Below are 20,503 nucleotides of genomic sequence, written 5' to 3'. Positions count from 1 at the left end.
GTGAGTATCCTGCCTTTGATAGAGCAAGACTACGAGTTTTGGGTTCCGATGTCGTGAGAAAGAATAATATTCGTTCTTTGCGAAAGAATCTGGAAAATTCTCACAAGTTAGTCCGTTATCTCTATCTTTATTCCTCCCTATATATTTTTCTGATACTTTTCTCCTTTCCTCCAGGACTATCTACCCTCTTTCCAAAGCTCCAAGTACAATGGGCTCTTTAGCCTGAGTGTCTCTTGGTGCTCCTTGGCTCGACCTATTCAAATTAAAATTTCAATTTCATATTTCGTTCATTGAATTCTACTTGCATATTAGTTTGAAGAAAAAGAAATCCATTATTTTTGAGTAAAATTCAAAATTGTATTTCAGATTGTCCGATTGTTGTAATTTTAAAGGGAGCTTCTTAAAGCCGCTCTCATAGAAATCTTGGTTCTTATTGGCGAAAAGCTTTAGTAATTGATTTTCACAATCTTCTCTTGATACCAGTTTCTCTTATCACTCAGGAGAGAGATCACTCAGCCTTGAGAGAAAAAGGTGGTAATCGCCTGGAGTCAGGTCCTGATTATATGGTGAATGCATTAAAACTTCCCAGCTAAGCTCCCGGAGTTTTTGGCGAGTCACTACATTTCTCATCGCCAGTCATCATCCGTTTAAGAAATGGGTCGATTTCATTCCGTTTGACCAAGGCTTCGCAGATGGAAATTCGATCCATCATTTCTTTTGATGTTAATTAATCCACCAGCTTTGAATCCAGCGTGGCGCAAATAGTTTAAAACTGTTGTTTGGTCGATCTTTAGCTTCAAAATTCTGCTGCGACTACCAACATGCCGGTCAACCTCGAATACTTCTGTGATTTTACAACCAATATAAACTTTAAATTGTTTGATCGATACTTTTCGAGATATCGATCTACCAAGAAAATAACGGATTTCTTTAACCAATTATCAGTTTTGTTTTTGAATAAATTTTTACTAAAAAAAAATTATTTTGGGGCAATAAATCTTTATTTTGACCTTTACACGCTCCATCGATTGTCCGTTTGTATGCTGCAGCTGTCTAATTCACAACTGTAAAACCTGATTGAGGACACCATTTTCAAAAATTAAAAATCTTTGGGTAGGGTGATTAATTTTGCGCCACCCTGTATATTCTGTAGCTTCTATTGTAGCTGCTATGAAATCAATGACCCCATTTACCCTCCTATCTTTTTATACCAATTCTTTCCATACACCTCTAAATATGATCTATGTATGTGTATACTTACAGCTATGCGCAAAATAATAGCGGCGCGGCATACTCAAAAGTTTTGATCACTTATATATTTTATATTAATTTATTGTAATTTTTTTATTAATATTTTATATAAAATTTTATGCCACAACAGAAACCCTATAACTCGAAGTTCCAAACATTGTACAAAATTCAGAAAAATGTAACAATTTTCGAAACAAAAAAAATATCAAAATTTCCATTCTGTAATTCAGAATCTTTAGAAAACTTTTTATTCAGCATCTCTTTCCTCATTCGAAGAATTTCAAGCATGCAGTTTTATAGCCCAATATTGGGCAGTTATCCACAGAGTATTTCATTGTTCATATGAGAGACGAAGTAGTTTCATCACATTGGTAGTTAGAGGGGGCACTTGAGTCCAAACTAGTGGTAGACCCCCGTGCCTAAGTGGACAAACTTTGCATCCTTATGAAGAACGGCAACCACCGTACCCTTTTAGAATACAAAACGCAAGCCTGAAGTAGTTGAAAAATCTAATCTATCTATCTTAATTTTTAGGTAATTTTTTAGACCTTTTGATACGGTTTTCTAGGAAATTTTATAATTTTTTATGCAGCCACGCTACATATCCTTAAATAAGTGATCTCAGCTGAGGGTATCTTTTGACAACCAGCTGAGAGTGTTTTTACTTATGGATCTGTACACTCGTAGTAGCTGAAAAATCTAGTTGATTTTTGACAATTTTTTTTTTATATTATAACAATGGAGCTCCAAGCCTACATCCTCATAGAGAATGGCCGCCGCTGTAACCTTTTAGAACACAAAGTGCAGGCTTTGAGTAGCTGAAAATCACGTTAATTTTCGATTTTCTTTCTTTTTTTGCTTTTGCTGGCGTTCTGGCACATTTTTTCCATATAAAAAAAATTGGGGGGACAAGGAAAAAAAGTTTAAAAATTAACGCGCGACTTCAAGCTTTCACTTTGTTATACTAAAATTTAATGGGCATACCCAGAATTTGTCTAAAAGTAAAAATAAGTTAAAAAGTTTGAATGATGAACATTTTTTTGTTTTTTTTTTGTAATTTCCTGCATGTTTTTTATTGTAGTATGAACTATATTTTTATAAAACATTAAAAAAATTAAATATAAAAATATGCCACATGTCGCGTTGCTATTACCGTGAACACAGGTGTATGCGCCTATTTGTGTCCGGTTTACACATTTGCATGAATCTTTCAAATTCGATCTGATAGCGGACAAGCATAGTTGAAACGCTAATGAATTCTATTTTTTTTATAAATTTTGCATTTAAACAAAGTCATTTCGCATAAGGTCCAGGTAGTTTTCTAATTTTAAACTCAAATAATTTATTACAAAAATATGCAAATTGCAGAAGCGGTGAACGGTGGATGACCAGCCATAGGCATTTCTAAATCAACTATTGTGTAGCATATTAAGCAGTTTTGAAACCCATAATAAATGGCTGGGTTTTGACAAAAATTAGCATACGCGTGGATATTTGATTAAACATTTGATTTTATGTTAATTTGCATTTCTTCATTTTAGCTCATTGAACTAGATCTGCGAGGCTGTAAGATGTTGCCGTTAAGCGGTATCGATGTTTGCATAAATTAATACAATGGTTATGTAAATTTGCAGATGCTAATATGAATTACTAATGCAGAATGTGTTGAAATATAGAATATTTATAATATTTCAAATAGTTAAGAATTTTAAATTCACATTTTAGTTCTTTTCTAACAGCATAAAAGATAGGCGAATGCCGCTATTTTTTGCCAAGCACTTGTTAACCTCCTTTTTGCTTGTGTGTGTACGCAAGACCGGTAGGAAACAACAGTGAATTGTTGCGTATATTGCGCATGCGTGCATGCTCTATCATTTTACTGCTAACTTACACGCATACTCACATACGCACACATCCACACAAATACAAGCCAAGCCTGAGCACAAGCGTATTTATCGCTTTGCTTGCGCCAGCGCACCACCCAAAAATGCACAATGAATGCTCAAAATAAATTGTACTAATAGCTCCATTAAAAGCCACTGGGCGAGCGGGTGAGAAAACGCGGCGAGGAGGGGGTGGAGGTACGAGCAGGTTCCGCACCTCTATGCCTGCCGCAATAAACGAAAGTATATGCATAACCACGCTAACTTGTACTATATGTACAAATGTGCCTCGGCCTATTGTATAATACGTGCACGCGTAAGACCTGAACTTCCGTTTGCCTTAAACTTCAGTTAATTTTCACCGCTTCTACATACATACCTACATGTCTGTGCATATGTCTGCAATACACCCATTGGTGCGTGTGTGTTAGTTTTCAATATGTTTGTTTGCTATTATATCTACTAATTTTTTATGATTTTTACAGCATTTTTCCTACTAATTCACGACTAAATAAATGCACATACACACGCACATTCGTTCAAATCTTCACGCATATTTACCCATGCGACAAAAGGTGTGTGCGCGCATACAATGTGAAAGAGGTGTGATGAAGCGCTATCAAAGTATAAAGCGCATATCTCTTTAAGCAAAAAATAAATAAAAAACACAAAAAAACACAGAAAAGGCGAGGAAAAGAGTAAAGTGAAAAAATAAATTTATAAATTAAAGTAAAGCGGAAAAAATGCTTTTGATTTTTGCAATGTAATATCATACTTTTTCAGTAAAATACTTAAAAGTATTTCAATATTTTGTTTGCATTTTGTAAGTATTCATGTATTAAGTAATATAAGTATATGTATATGCACGTATGTATGTGTGTACATACAATTCCAACAATTGGGAGACTTCGAATGAGGCCTCTTGCGTTGAAAACATAAAGACATTAAGCCATTTAAATGTAGCTGTCATTCCGTAGCACATTTATGTATTATTTATGTTAACTAATATCTTACCTGTTTTTTTTTTCCTTTTGCACAACTTGAACTTGGACCATTTTGTTAAGGTGTACGTGCATACATTTTTCTTACTATTTTTAGTATAAAAACTGCGTGATACTTAGTTGGTTGTTATTTAGTGCGTAGCGAGTAGTGAAATTCGCCAGTTCCGAGTTGTTGCCCAATTAACGTGTTAAGAGTATCCGTTATTTATTTTCATACCTATTTATTTCCAAGCAACAGGTGGTTAATTTTGGTACTTAGAAGTGTCAAGTTTTTGATAATTCGCTTATGCATGCTTGATTTCACAAAGTAAACATTCTTATAAACTGCTATACGTCTGTTATAAACTGCTATACGACTGTTGTAAACTGTTATAACAAATTCAAATTATAAAAGCTAAGTACTAGTAAAACCGGTGAGTATTTCCTTGAAATTTTCCTCTATTGGACCTGTGTATTGACAACTCTTTACTATACCAGAAAATTTTGGAAATGGGAAAGTGAAATTAACATAAATTAACATTATTAGTGAATTTATAACAGCGTTCGATCTTTTGCTCCTAACGCTTGATTTACGCGATTTACGCTTGATTACGATGATTTATTATTTTTGGTATAATACTTTATTTGCACTCCTTTCTTCTTCATAATTGGCGCATAAACGCTTAAGCGATTTTGGCCATGTTTAACAAAGCGTGTCAGTCGTTTTTTTCTCGTGCTAACTGGCGCCAGTTGGACACACCATGAGAAGCCAAGTCCTTCTCCACCTGATTTTTCCAACAGGGAGCAGACCTTCCTCTTCCTTTGCTACCACCAGCTGGTACCGCATCGTATATTTTCAGAGCCGCACACATTCGGACAACAATGACCCATCCAACGAAGCCACTGGATCTTTATTCGCTGCGCTATGTCTTTGTCGTCATAAAGCTCATACAGCTCATCGTTCCATCGTCTACGATACTCGCCGTCGCCAACGTGCAAAGGCCTAAAAATATTGCGCAGAATCTTTTTCTCAAACACTGCAAGGGACACCTCATCGCATATTGTCATCGTCCAACCCCCATACGTTAGGTCAGGCATGTGAGAGCCTTGTAGAGTGTTAGTTTTGTTCGTCGAGAGAGGACTTTACTGCTCAGTTGCCTACTTAGTCCAAAGCAGCACTTGTTGGCATCGTTGGATTTCAAGGCTGATATTGTCCTCGGTGTTAATTCTGGTTCTTAACTAAAGGAAGTCTCTAACAATCTCGAAATCATAACTGTCAACTGTGACGAGGGCGCCGGTACGCGAATGCGCCGGCTGTTTGTTTGATAACAGGAGGTACTTCAATTTGTCCCCGTTCACCACGAGACCCATTATCTTTGCTTCTTTATCCAGTTTGGAAAAGGCAGAACTAACAGTGAGGTTGTTAAGGCCGATGATGTCAATATCATCGACATTTTCCAAAAATTGTATGCTCTTATAAAAGCGTGTGCCTACGGATCGCATGATCAGGTTTAAGAAGACAGCAAGACACTCTGTATGATACCTCGTTTGATATCAATAGGCTCGGGGAGTTCCTTCACAATTTTGATGGCGCTGCTATTATTGAGCTACGCTATTTTATTGTACGAGGGCGGGTCAATAAGTCCGTGACGTTTTGTATTTCTGACCTCTTTACCGAAAAATAAATACTGCTCCTGTCAACAGGCATCTGTCAGTTGACTCCTGTCAAAATTTCAACGTGCTGCGTCAGTTAGTTTGAGTTTTACAGCTACCTTTATCAGACTACCCAGTAATTTGAGGAGAAAATGGAAAAAACTGAGTTTCGTGTGCTTATTTAGCCGATTCAGCCTTAGAAACCCACTGTTTCTTGTATTTCTTTTTCAGTAAAGAGGTCAGAAATACAAAAAGTCACGGACTCGTAGCACATTAGAGTCCAATTTGCCTTATTCCTCGTATGTCTTCGTCCAAGTCCTGCCTTTTCATCCGGAGAATTTTTTCCCAGAAACCACTTATGAATTCCGACGTTTCCTCGTTGTTTACCATCTTGTCGATTACATTTTCAGTGGTTACCTGATCGACTTCTCTCTCCAGCGTTCGACGCTCTGGTACCCAACGCATGCATTGGAAAAAGGTGTGCTCAGCGTGCACCAAAAGCATTTGGGCTGTATAGAAATTGACTTCACCGAAGCTTCTGCTGCACCATGAAGCGATATATTTTATTAGTCTCTCCGTCCATCTGCCGCGTGTTTCATTTTCCATAGCCTTACAGCTCCGTCCTTAATTTCGGTCGCTGCAGGCTTGCCAATTCCTTCTTCTTTAATGCCCACAACTTTCTCCTCTCAAAGGCCAGTAAATCTATTGGTATTCAACCGCTTATCACTTGAACAGCTGGCTCTAAAACTGGGCGGGTAGGCAGAAACAACTCTCAGAGCTGACGTTCGTTGTACCTATGCGAGGAGCTTACACCGGTGATTTGCCTGTAGAGCATTTGCAGTTCAGCTCCGTGTAAGAGAACGGAGAGCATGGTGGCCATCATTATTTTCCGTTTTCTTTGGGTTAGTCCTCCTATGCTTGCCATCAGATCATCTTGGATTCAGTCTTATGCTTAAATACTTTATGCCTTTTTTTGGTTAGCGTATTTGAGCAAGTTTGCATGCTAACTTCTACTTGAATGTGCTTCTTGGTTAGAATTATTAGCTCCGTTTTTGCTGTGAGTAATTTGAGGCCTCTTGAATCAAGCCATGGTTGTGTCCGTATCATGACTTGCCATTAGAGTAAGTTGATTGAATTCGCTGTAGGAAGGTTTCGTTGGGCGAAATCCATGCGGTCAGTCTTGTGGCATAGCACTGAATTTATTTTGTACGTTTTCAGGTTGCAAATATTACATACAGGCGTGCTGCCATTTTCGCATACCTACTTGCTTTAACATTCGTAAATCGCTAAATATTTGCGGTTTCAAACCGGCTGCCTTTGAGGCTCCGGAATGCAAAATAAATGGCTAATATTTGTATAAACCAGCAATTCATAAAACCTGTAGCTATTTTTATCTACTTCTCTACTCAAATATCTTCTCTACTCTTTCAAATACCTTCGCAATAATATAACTTAAAATGCAAATTTATTTTGATTTAATTTTTTAAATAGGCCATAACTAAAATTTTAATGTAGAAAAACTTACATTTTGTGATTTGCTTAGGCCGATATCTTGTTTAACTTATTAACATAATAGATTCGAAAAACAGGTGCACCTAAAAACGAAATCGTTAAATATTTATGAAATCACAAATCGTTAAATTAGGTGGAAATAGGGACACGATTGATATACATATAGTTTGGCGACACACTTTAACGCCGGCAGGGATTGAAAAGTCTAGAGCAACTTCGTATTGAATTACTCGGATTTCGGCATATTTTGCTTTCATCCCAACTTTCTTTTTGGTGCATTGTTTTTGTTAGTACGAATTAAAAACGTTCGAAAAGCAACAGCAGCAGCGATGCAAAATTGTCCCGTGCTATGCTGTGCTGCTCGTGCATGCTTCGGCAGTTAGGCAACAGCACAAACGAAACGCAACGAATATTTGAAATGATTGAGAATGAAGTTGTGCCTGTGGAAAATAATTTAGTTATTTATATCTGGCTAAGATATTACATAAAATTAATTTTTTATACGAAAAACACTATTACAAAAATATTTTAATTCAATTAAAATGAATTTTCACTTAATTCGGCTAATACGTAACGGAGTATGGAGTGTTATATAAGGACTCTATCGAATTAAAAAAAACATTTATATAACTCCCCGCAATCATTAATATCTTTCTTGAAAATGATAAAATTTATATTAGCTTTTTGGTTTATTTCTTTATTTATTTCTAACAGTGGGTAGAAAATGTATCACACATACACTGTTGCACACAACAAACCTAACCTTGCACTATTTATCATATTATCGGCGTCACATGCGTACGTATGTATGTTTATCAAACATTTTCCCATTTTATCACAGTCTTGATAAAAATTTTTTTGAATGTTTAATTTCATATCTGAGTATACTTTTAGTACCAAAGTACAAAAGTCAAGGAAATAATTAAATTAACTTTGGTCGGGTGTGTTGAAAAAAAAAAAAACAAATACTTTGGGAAAGATAAACCACCAATTTTTGTAGTAGGACTTTAACAGTTCCGCACTCAGACAGACAATATTACCGAATGTGCACGTCCTTTAAAATCATCAAGTGGCGGCACATCCCCTTAACACATACCATATTTCGTGACACTCTCCCAATTGTGCTCAGTGATGAAATTTAAGGGGTAACACCACTGTAGAAATTTCAAAAAATTTATTTTTTTTTTTATAAGCTTAAAAAATTCTTTGAACCTTTTAAAATACAGAACAAAAAGTTGTATACGTTACCGAAGTTTATTTCATAAATATTTTAAGCTTTTAACCAAGCGTTAGTGACTACTACCTAACGACTTCTCCAAATTTCCAAACTTTAAACGCGTTTTTCTCAAAACACGTTTTCTGAAATTGGCACGCAGCATAACTCAAACAATTTTAAATATTTTTAATCAGGGTTTTCACTACGTCTGTATAATAACCTTCTTAAGAGAAGAGCGTAGGGGATTTTCGATAGATTAATTTAAACGATTGTTATAATTATTTAAGTGCCGTTTTTTTAGACCAAAATAGAGTTTTTTCCTTCAAATGCTTGCTAATTCCACAAAAATAAATATTTTTTAAATCCCCTACGTGTTTCTCTAGCTATTCTAGACTAAGAAAAAAAAATGTTTCTTTGTTCTAGATTAAAATTTGCACCCTCTGTGCTGCGTGCCGCGGAGCTCCTTCAAGAGAAACCACATTACAAAAATGTCTCCAATGCGGCCATTTTAAAAAATTTTTCGATCAAACTTTGTAGTTTTGTATTTTAGTATATAAGTAATAACTTCCCAAATCAGAGTGATTGTTTTCCCTTTCCTTCTATACAAAAAAATTCTTTGAAAATCGTGTTTATTTTACGCGTGTACAGTGGTGTTACCCCTTAAGCGACGTAGTAATTCTACCTTTGTTATCTGAACCGGTGCAATTAAATTTTTTTTAGATAAATGAATATTTAAAAAAAAATATGTATATGTATATACCTGTGATCTTTTGGTGGTAAAGCACAGAGTAAGCTCCTTCCTCTCTGATCGCCTCTGTTGTGCTGTTAGTTGTATTACATAGCTATGTTAGTTAGTTAGTTGGTAACAGTATATGTTGATAACATTACTAAGCGGACAGAGTGGAGAGACAAATCTTTTTCCATAACTGTATTACGCTATAGTACCGCAAATCACCTAAGCTCTGTTCTTGTTCAGTTTCTCTGAACTCTTTTCGCTAGCGTATCCAGTGATTCGTACTTCCATCCTTCGTTTTCTCCTAAGTATACCACAGTCTGAGCAGCTGCAGAAGGAAGATATGGAAGTTAAAATTTTATCCGAAATGGCTCTCTGAGTGATCGAGCTTTTTGACTTCTAGATTACGTATGTATAAGTACATATATTTGTATGCCACACATTCTTTGCTTAATATTTGGGCGAGATTCTCCTTCAATTTGTGGTGCACGTCCTGGTATTGCCTTCAAAATGGATGGCCGCCTCTGAATCATACGATACATTTTTTTATGAGCAGCTCTCTCGTAACAGAAAGGCAGTCGAATAGCTAGCATTGCATGTTGAGGGATGACAGTTAATAGAACAAAACTTTTTGAATCGCTTCATGTTTCACGTTCACAGTTAGAATGACCTCTCTCAGCTAGATTACGATAACGGTTAAGAATCAACAGATCGGTTAAGAATTAAGAAAAGGAAGTAAATTGTCTAAGGCCCAAACGTAATGTAGATTGAACGTTCGCAACAAGTAACGAGCACAGGGCGTACAGCCAGTATGTCACTGATTCTGACTCATGTTACTGTTGTAGTGCCAGTGCTATTGTTACATGCAGTTTTTTTTTTTACTTTTTTGTATAGGACTTGAATGACGTTGAATGTTAATTCTTTGTATTCAGACATGGGTTCTAAAAATTGGAATGAATGTTGGTTTCTTAGTTCTGTTGATAATAAACTTGACTTCCTCAACCGTAACCTATCCTCGTTATTTAACATGCATGTTCCGCTTCGTTCTGTAAATGTTTTAAATAGTTCAAGTCCTTGGTACAACTCGAAAGTACGAGCTGCCATTAGAAAGCGCAACAATTATTATGCTAAGTGGAGAAAAAACTTGACGGATACTTCTTGGCGCCGGTACAAGAAAATCCGAAATGAAACCACTGCAATAATACGACAAGCGAAACGTTGGTACAGTTACTCAAAACTTGATCCGTCACTTCCAACAAGAGAACTGTGGAGCAACCTAAAAAAATTTAAAATTCATGGCAAGGAAAGTCCCGAATGTGAGATTGACCTTGATGAACTTAATGACTACTTCATTAGTGTTGGTAAGAAAACAAATTGTGCTCCTACTTTAAAAGAGTCCTCACCTTGTGCTACTCTAAAAGAACAATTTCAATTTATGACAGTTTGTGAGGTAGATGTCCTGAAAGCTTTATCCAAAATAAAGTCTAATGCAATAGGCGACGATGGTATCTCGCTAAAATTCGTCCGTATAGTCATCCAATATATAATAGGACCCCTTACCCATATAATAAACCATTGCTTGACTAGTTCATGTTTCCCAGCAGTATGGAAAAAGGCTATAGTTTTCCCAGTCGCAAAAAAGGCAAATGCTATTGTATTTATGCTGGTGACTATAGACCTATCAGCATACTGCCCACATTTTCCAAAGTTTGCGAAAACTTGATGGCCATGAAAATTTCATCATTTGTACAGAACAATCGTCTACTCTCTCCACTACAATCTGGCTTCAAACAAAGTCACAGCTCGACTGCAATGGTTAAAATACTGGACGACATAAGAATTAGTTTTGACAACGGAGACTTGACTCTACTTTGCTTACTTGACTTCTCTAAAGCATTTGATTCAGTGAATCACAAACTGTTATGTTTGAAGCTTAAACACTATTTCGGCTTCAAAGACAGTGCGGTGAAGCTCATGGCCAGCTACCTTGGTGGCAGAACACAGAAGGTCAAGACCAGTAAATCAACATCTCAGTCTAGATACGTACACACTGGTGTTCCGCAAGGGTCTATCCTTGGTCCGCTTTTATTCAGTCTTTTTGTCAATGATGTTTTTAACGTTTGTCAGTATGTGAATGTCCATGCGTATGCTGATGATATACAATTGTACTTGCCCAGTCGTATTGGTCTCGTTGAAGATTTATGTTTCAAAATAAACAGTGATTTGTCTGCTATTTCTGTATAGGCTAATGAAAACTCTTTATGTCTGAACGCGTCAAAGTCATATGTCTTACCTATATGTAATAGTGTCGTGCATGTTGACAATATCCCTAAATTGTGGATAGGTACAAGTTCCCTTACCTTTATGGACAAGGTAAAAAATTTGGGGTTCATTCTCAACACAAAACTTACCTGTGCTGACCATATAAATAGGGTTGTGGGGAACATTTATGCTACATTGCGTAAGCTGAGAGTCTCTGCAACATTCACGCCAGAGAAAACGAGGCGCAAATTAGTTCTCCAGCTAATTATGCCTCTCATTACGTACTCTGAGGTGGTATACAGCAAACTCGACTCCACATCTTGCCATAAACTGAATGTGGCATTTAATAACGCCACTCGGTATGTATATGGGATTGGCAGATATGAACATATCTCTGCATGGCGATCAAGGTTACTGGGATGTTGCCTTAACAGTTATTTGTCTGCTAGAAATTGCATATTTTTATGCAAACTTACACTATTCAAGTCTCCGCCCTATCTGACAGAGAAGTTGATACCAGTAAGGTCTCGCAGACACGACAAATTCATCGTTCCAAAATTTAATTACCTACCATCATCTAGATTATTTTTCATTAACGCTATTAAAGTGTGGAACTCATTACCCGACACTGTGAAGGCTGGACTTAACAGATTTAACTTCAGGGCACAAGTCTATAATTACTTTAAAAGTGTTTGATTGCATTAAATTAGGGCATTAAATTTCTCTCTATATTCTCTAATTACTACTTTTGTTCTTTCTTCTCTAAATCCTTCTTTTCTTTTCCTATTGCTTCTTTTATTCTTATTATTATAGTTTAGTTTAATATATTGGATTAATTCGTAAATGAACTGGTGTAAAATTTTAGATTAAGAAACTTGTATGTTAAAACTATTCCAGTTGCTTATAATATTGTTGAAGTACTATTAAAAGACCTTAGTCTTACTATGTACTATTTTATATAAACAAATAAATAAATAAATAAATAAATAAATAAAATAAATAAAATTAAAAAATAATGCTACCCACCAGGGTAGGTAAGTACCCTGAAAGAGTTCACACACAACTGAGAAGCTCTTGTGCAGAAGCGTTGAATGATACGACCAACACGTCGGATTCTTCATTAACTCGGTTTAGAGAGTTTCGAAGAGACACACAAGTTACCTTGCGACTCAATTGTATCACTCGGTGGTGAACAAATATTTACTTTAATGCCTTTAAACACACTCTTTCTGAGATATGTTTGTGATTTGCTACGCTGAACTAAGATCACGTGAGTCAAGATGAGCTGAGGTGAAATGGATTGTAGCCGTTTAAGCTTTCCGTTTTGCCAAAAAAAAAAACGTAAATCTCAAAAATTAACTTTTATTTCTGAGAAAAAAACCCATCCAAGAAAAACGTTTTATTTTCGATATAAAAATTAAAAACTCAGTAAAGAATTATCTGATGAAAGAAGAAAAAAAATCATTAAAAAATTGTTTTCTTTTTTATCACAAAAATAAAAGATCTTTGTGAGTTAAAAGCATTATTTCAGAGCGCAAAAATGAGTTACCTTTTAAATAAAAAAAATTATAACTCGGCAGAAAGAAATGAGTTCTATTTTCGATCCCAAAATAAAACTCAAAGAATTAATATATCATCTGATAAAAGAAAAAAAAAATTATAAAATGTAGTTTTTTTTTATCATAAAAATAATATGATAACTCTGAAAAAAATCATTACTTTAAAAACGAGTTAAGCTTTTAATGAAAAAATTAAAACTTTAACTTTTCGATAAAGAGATATCAAAATTCAAAACATAATCATCTGAGCAAAGAAAAAACACCATAAGCTTTTTCTTTTCAATATAAAAATGAGAGCTCACAAAATAATCATTATTTTAGAATGCAAAAATAACACTCGGAAAATGAGTTTCAGTCTTAATAAAAAAAATTATAACTCGACATCTGATTTACATATTTTCTGAGCAATACAATAAAACTTATAAATTCATTATTATTATTGATCGCTAAAGAATGATTACTTCAGAAAGTGTTTGAATTTCCTGCATTTCACTTATTTTTATTTTTATTTAGTTATTTATTTATACACAAAGAATAGAAAATTAGTCATTTCGATTTTGTTACTTAAAAAACGACTTTTATTTTCATTGTAAAAATATAACTAGAAAAAACAAAAACTAATTATATGATTGTTTTTTCAGCCCGGTGAATTAAAATTTTAATAATAATTCTTTCATAATGAGAATAAATGTCGATTATTTGAAAATACATGTGCACAAGGTGGCGCAAAATGAATCACCCTATCGGAAGATTTATAATATTTGCAAATGGCAGAGAAGCAATAGTGCACATAAAGGTCAACATAAAGATTTCCATCACTCAAGGCTAATTTTTTTATAAAGTTAGTTTTCTGTAAAAAAGTTCTTCTTCTTCTTTGCAGCCCTTGGTGAACCATGGCTTCATTCACAACCTTCCGCCATCTGTCTCTAGCTTAGGCTACCTCCTGCCACCGCCGCACGTTTAGCTTTTCAAGGTCAACTTCCACGTTTTCGATCCATCGCTCTCTGGGGCGTCCTCTTCTTCGGTCTCCAATAGGGCGTAATTCAACTGCCTTTCAAGTTGTACTCCCCTTGGGCATTCTAAACACGTGTCTGAGCTAATATATCTTCTCCTCTGAGATTTTATAAATGGTAACAAAGTTTCGTTTTTTGCTACTAAATAGTTCCAGCTCATGATTATAACTAATTCGATAGGTACCGTCTTGCAGTCTTACAGGTCCATATATTTTTCGCAATATTTTTCTTTCAAATACCTTTAGCTGATTAATGTCAGTAGTTTTTAGCGTCCAAAAGAAAAAAAGTTATTTGAAAACAAAATTGAATGATTAATTTTGCGCCACCGTATACATAACATATAATGAAAACTAAACTTTTAATTTTCCTGAGATGTTGAAAGACAAGCGTTGAACTTGAGAAAAAAAAATCCACTTAGAACCATATCCGGTTTTTATCGGGTTTATAATATTCTAAGTACTAAGTTTTATATTTATCACAAAAAAAAAATGTAAAGCGTTAAATATTCATAAAAAGCATCAAAAATGGTTCAAAAGGTTTGTTCATCTATATAAAATTCGAAACTGGGCTATGATATTTCGAAGCTTTTGACTTTTTTCCATTAAAAAATTGAAAATAATAATTATTTTCGGTACTAGGTCGAAACACATGGCGACAGATGGAAGATGATACTCGGCCTAAACCTTGACAAAAATGTTTACGCTATGTATTTGCTACCATAAACAAGTGCCGTTTCCCCCACAAAGTAATTAAGTAATTGTTCATATCAATAACACAGCACACACACACACATTTCCAAAGTACATAAAGACACCAGCGCAATCGAGATGAATACAAAAACAAATTTAAAAAATACAAAACTTAAACTTAAATTCAACGTAAAACATATTTGACAGCTACAAGTCTACAATTTTATTACATATAAACACTTGGCAGTTTAGTTATCCCAATATCGAGCCGTCACAAGCAGCACCCACCAACGCTACAGGTGTGTGTGTAAGTATATTCACTAACGCATGGGTGGGTGTGTGCGTGATTACGGTTAATGTTTGCGGATCTTATATTGGTGTTTGAGGGGCAGTTATGATGGTTGTGCGGCCAGACTGATATGAGTAGCTGATAGCTGCTAGCTAACGATCTTGTGCAATTGTACGTATACAAGTATGCAGATATGTGGGTAAGCATGTAGGCTCATCTGTGTACGAGTATAAGTTCGAGTATACACATGGCGCGTTGACGCCGTCTATCTTATCATAATCAAGAAGCGCAGTCACACATTTCACAAATACACATGGGCAGAGGTGCGAGCATACGCGGCGTATGAGCGACAAGCAGAACATATCATACATAAATGTAAATGCATACACACATAAAAACCATACATATGCAAACGTATGTGTATGGGTGTACCTATATAAATATAACTTTATAGTTAACAACAAAAAACAGCGCAGACATGCGGCCTATTGAAGTTGTTATCGTTGATTGTAGGTAACTGTTCTTCAAGCGCCGCGCGTCACACTGACAAGTTGGAGTATTGCCCACCCGAATGGTCGGCATGGTGCGGCGCAGCAAGGTGCAGGTGCTTGTATGTGCGCCGATTGAACTGAATGTGTGCTGTTTTTCCACTTCTTTGGTTTTTTCTTCATAATTCATGTGCGTGTGTTTCTGTTTTTTTTTTGTTTTTGCTTTTGTTTGTTCACTACTGCTGCCGCCACTACGCTGCTGCTACTGCGGCTGTTGTTGTTGCAAACATCGCTGCTGGCTATGCTGCTGCTATCTGTGTATCGCAGTAAGTCGCGTTGTTAGTCAATGTTAGTCGGCGACGCGAATTGTAAGTTAGTTGCTAGTCGCTCGTCTAACAGTAGTGTCGTGTCTTGTGTGTGCGCGTAAAACCGTCTCGAGCTGAGTGTGTGTGTCCGCGGTAGTCAGTCAGTCAATCAGTCAGTCAGTCAGCCAGCCAGCCGGTTAGTTAGTTAGTCAATTCGCCATTCCTCCGCCAAACTGCTATATTTTCTAAGTGGCAGGGAGCCTAAGCGCAAATCAACTAGCAACGTTCATGTGTCGGTGTGTGCTCAGCTACTTATAAATACTGGCATACAGATAGATGTATGTACATAAATAAAAATATATGAATGTTTACAACAACACATGCACATGTACATATGTATGTAGATATGCACTGGCATTATTTGTCTATTTGCCATTCTTTGCGCAAGAATCAACCGCAAGTAATGCTCCGTTTTAATGCCTCTTGTTGAATCAGCGCGCGTGCATCTTACCGATACTCACGCAAGACGGAATAGACGGAAATGTGTGCGCTTCCATTCATATATGCATGCATACATTCATCCAAGCATGCATACATACATACACGCATACAAATATACGTATAAAGGTACATACATACGTACACTTACAAACGTGCACTTGCAGCTGCAGCTACAAAACGTTACATTGTGCTCGCTGCTGCCTCGCTGATCTGTAGAGCAGCAACAAAAAAAAAACACACACACAGCAACAACAACAAAAAACTAATTATTCCGGTTAATTGAAGTTTTCGGATTGCCATTTTTTATAGTGCAATATTTATCGCGAATCAAATACACACATACATATATACATACACATGTGTATATATGTACATATACCTTTGTATTTGTTTGTTACATATTTGCATGTATTTTGTAAGGGTATTGACAAAAATCTATTTCACTGCCAGTAGTGTCCGTTTTTCTTCTTACTAATCACTTTTTTACGGTTTATTTAGATGTGCGCCTGTGTGTTTCATTCATTTATACGTGTATGCATGTATGCGTGTGTGTGTTGTAATACTGTAAACATACAAATTTTTTTGTCTGCAAGTTTTCCTAATACAAATTACTTCGATAAGGTCAGGTTTTTTGTGTCGTTAGCCAATAATCAAGTTTGATTTGATGCACGAAATTTTGGCTAAAAATCGTTAAAGAAAAAACATTAATTAATACATGCATGTAAGCGTGTGTGTGTGTGTGTGTGCGTGCGTGTGTTGTTTTACAGGTATGCTTGCGCATACATAACCTAAAAATTATTCAGTGCACATTTACATATACATACATACGTACGTATATCGAGTGCAAATACAGCAATTTCGAAGTGATAAAAACCGAATAAATATAAAAAGAAGGAGTGAAATTCGTAAAGCAACAAATCAGCGCAAACGGCTGAAGGTCTACGAAATGAAAATAAGTTGCGAAGTAGTGATAGCAGCGAATAAATAAAGTTTACTCAAAATACACAGACACACATATGTACATCATTTGTCGATAATACATATGCACATTTGATTGCAGCACGAAAAAATATTTAATTAATGGCAAATCTTACAAATATGAATGAAGGAAAATAAATAAAATGAATTCCATTAATTATGCAATTTTTTAAAAAATAACACGAAAAGATATTTGAAATTCGAGCCAATAAATAAAGGAAAACAATTGCAGCATAATAAATAAAGTTTTATATACTACGGGGTCGTAAATAATAACAAACATAGACATGCAACTGGTCGATATCCGTAAAAACGACGTAAACAAAGAATTTTTAAGACTATTCGATTAAACAGGTGTCTCTAAGGTAAATAAGTTTGCACCACATTTCGCAATGAGCATAAATGGTGAATATTTGAAACTACGTACATATGTACAAGGTGGCGCAAAATTTGCAAATCGCAGATGGAATGGAGCGCGTAAAGATCAAAATATAAATTTCCATCACGCAAAACCTGTTTTTTTTTTTTATAAAGTAAAAAGTTATTCAAAAACAAAATTGGATGATTAATTTTGTGCCATCTTACACATATTATGAAAATTGAACTTTCAATTTTTCTGAGTTGTTGTAAGTGAAGCATTTAACTTGAGAAAAATATTGCTCAGAAATACATCAGCTGTTTATCGGAAGGCTATGGAAAGCTCTGCCGAATAGTTTGGTGCATGACTGCAATTCGGCAGTGCGCTAATTCGAAAACCCGTGTGTGCAGCATGATAGAAAAAAAATTTTCTAATAGCGATTACCAATATATGGCAAAATAGCGGTGGGCAGCCAATGACAAAGCCTACGAGTGGATTTTTGCCATGAAAAAAGAAGAAACAAAATTCACTTGCCGTGCGGAGTCGGCTTAAAATTGTAGTTCAACAACCTGGTGTGCGTCACAACTCAAATAAGAGGAGGAGCTTGGCCAAAACCCCAAAGAGGTTGTAGGCGCCAATTATATACATACAGGGTTTGATTGAAAAGTAATGACCCTTATTTTTTTTAAGCAGTTTTATTAAACCTTTTGGCTTATACACCTAATATTCTTCAAAATAGGACCCTTGAGCGTCAATACACCGCTGGCAGCGGTCCTTCCACTGCAGGAAACATTTTTTAAACTCATCCGCCCCGCCGAAATCGCGTTCAATTCGGCTGTCACAGTTTTTTGGATCGCCTCGATGGAGACGAAACGCCTCCCCTTCAGCTTTATTTTCAGGCGCGGGAACAAGAAGAAGTCCGAAGGGGACAGGTCTGGGCTGTAGGGAGGGTGGGGAAGCACCGGAACCCCCATTTTGGCCTATGCAGAGGCGCAGAGGAAGGCGGTGATGAAGGGTTCAATTGTTGACGAGGTCGGGCCGAACCCGGGCGACGCGGTTTTTCAGCCGAAGGAGCACTTCTTTGTAAAATGCCGCTTTTACAGTGCTTCCTGGAGGTACAAACTCCTTGTTGCTCCAACGATTGCTGTATTTTCGCCACTGCAAAATACTAACACACTTTTAAAATAGCTTTCACGCGCGGAGCGATGTTGACTGCACCGCTGTTGCCAGCGAACTGGGACCGCTTTCTAGTGGAAGGGGAAGGTCCAACGATCATTTTCCCCCACCAGCCGATTCGGTTGATCGCTTGGCAGAAGCTCCGCGCGGGAAGGTTCATTACTTTTCAATCAAACCTGTAAGCTTGGGGAAAAGGAAAACCATTATTTTCTCGCTAGATGGCTGTAAAAGGCATTTTTGATGCAAAGGAAAGTTTCGATAATGTCGATAAGTCACATAAAAAATCGAAGTGGACGTGGATGTTAGTAGTCGTAGCAATGCCCAGGAGCTAAAGATCGACCATAAAACAGTTTTAAACCATTTGAGCAAAATACAAAATAAAAATGATGGGTTTCTTTTTCCCCAACATAATATCATTTAGAAACACATCAGCAGTTTATCGAGAGGAGATGGGGAAAAGCTGTTCACTTGATAAAGGAAATTGCATGTAACCAATCTTATTTATCAGTTAATGAGATAATTTACGCTTGGTGATGAAAACGATTAAGGGCTCTTATTACTTATACACCTAATTCTCTTTTTACATGAATATTTTGCACGACAATTTAGGAACGTATCGGTCGTGTAAACGGAGAATTAAGTATACTCACAATTATATTTTTTTCATAACTCAGGTATCTATAATCGATTATAATTCGAAATAATCAAAAAATTATCACGATTAATTTTCTCTACAACTCAGAGTTTAATAACCGATTTTTCTTAGAAATAACGCACGAACAAACGTGATCAAAATTTTTGCACAACCTGGTATTAGTAACACTAAATAATCAAAAAATAATTATAGTTCAATGAAAATCAATCAAATATTGAATTATTTACCGAACAGCAGTAAATGATTAGACAATGGGCGAACATCGATTTCTAACGGCGAACCGAGCCGAAGCGCACAATTTCTAGGGCTCAAATAATAAAAAAGCAATGATTTTTGAAAAATCCAGTGTTTTTCATAAAAAGCAAAGGAACAATTTACATTAATTTCAGACACTAATTTAAAATGTACAAGGTGGCGCAAAATTAATCACCCTATCGGTAGATTTATAATTTTTGCAAATGACGTCGTATATCATTATCCAGTCAGTTAAGCTTGCCCATTCGCAAAAATTCTATTCAGGAAGTAGTAAATGAAATTAAGCAAATAAAGCTTAAAAAATCTCCATGTTTTGACAAAATTGATGGACTTACCATAAAGAACCTGCCTCCAAAATGTGTATTAGACTTCTTACCTATATATATAATGCTATGCTTAGACTCAACCACTACCCAAGTCAATGGAAATGCGCCGAGATAATCATGATACCGAAACCTAACAAACCAGAGCACTGTCCGTCTTCATATCGTCCAATTAGCTTGCTGGTGACCTTCTCTAAGGCATTTGAAAAGATACTTTTAAGAAGAATGTTACTTGTTTTAGAGGACTGCGATATAATACCTGAACATCAGTTTGGGTTTAGGAGGGGGCATGGGACTCCTGAGCAATGCCACCGAATTGTTCAAATTATCAAGAATGCTTTTGAATATAAGCAGTATTGCACTGCGGTATTTTTAGATATCAAGCAAGCATTCGATAAAGTTTGGCACCCAGAGTTACTCTACA

General features: G+C 36.0%; 1 protein-coding gene across 6 annotated transcripts in view; it reads left to right on the top strand.

Annotated features, from left to right (window-relative positions):
- The window catches only part of LOC128855109 (elongation of very long chain fatty acids protein AAEL008004), a 137,327-nt gene that overhangs the window by 5,687 nt on the left and 111,137 nt on the right, over nucleotides 1-20,503 (top strand). The window contains exon 1 of one of the 6 annotated variants that reach the window (XM_054089742.1): nucleotides 17,595-17,677. The exons of the other annotated variants lie outside the window; for them this stretch is intronic. The gene's annotated coding sequence lies outside the window, so the exon portion shown is untranslated. Of the gene's footprint in view, nucleotides 1-17,594; nucleotides 17,678-20,503 lie in introns of those variants that run through there. 6 annotated transcript variants of the gene reach the window in all.

The sequence above is a fragment of the Anastrepha ludens genome, chromosome 2 (genome assembly GCF_028408465.1).
Source record: "Anastrepha ludens isolate Willacy chromosome 2, idAnaLude1.1, whole genome shotgun sequence".
Lineage (NCBI taxonomy): Eukaryota > Metazoa > Arthropoda > Insecta > Diptera > Tephritidae > Anastrepha > Anastrepha ludens.
Note: the sequence above shows the minus strand (reverse complement) of the source record. Positions and strands in the feature narration are given on the sequence as shown.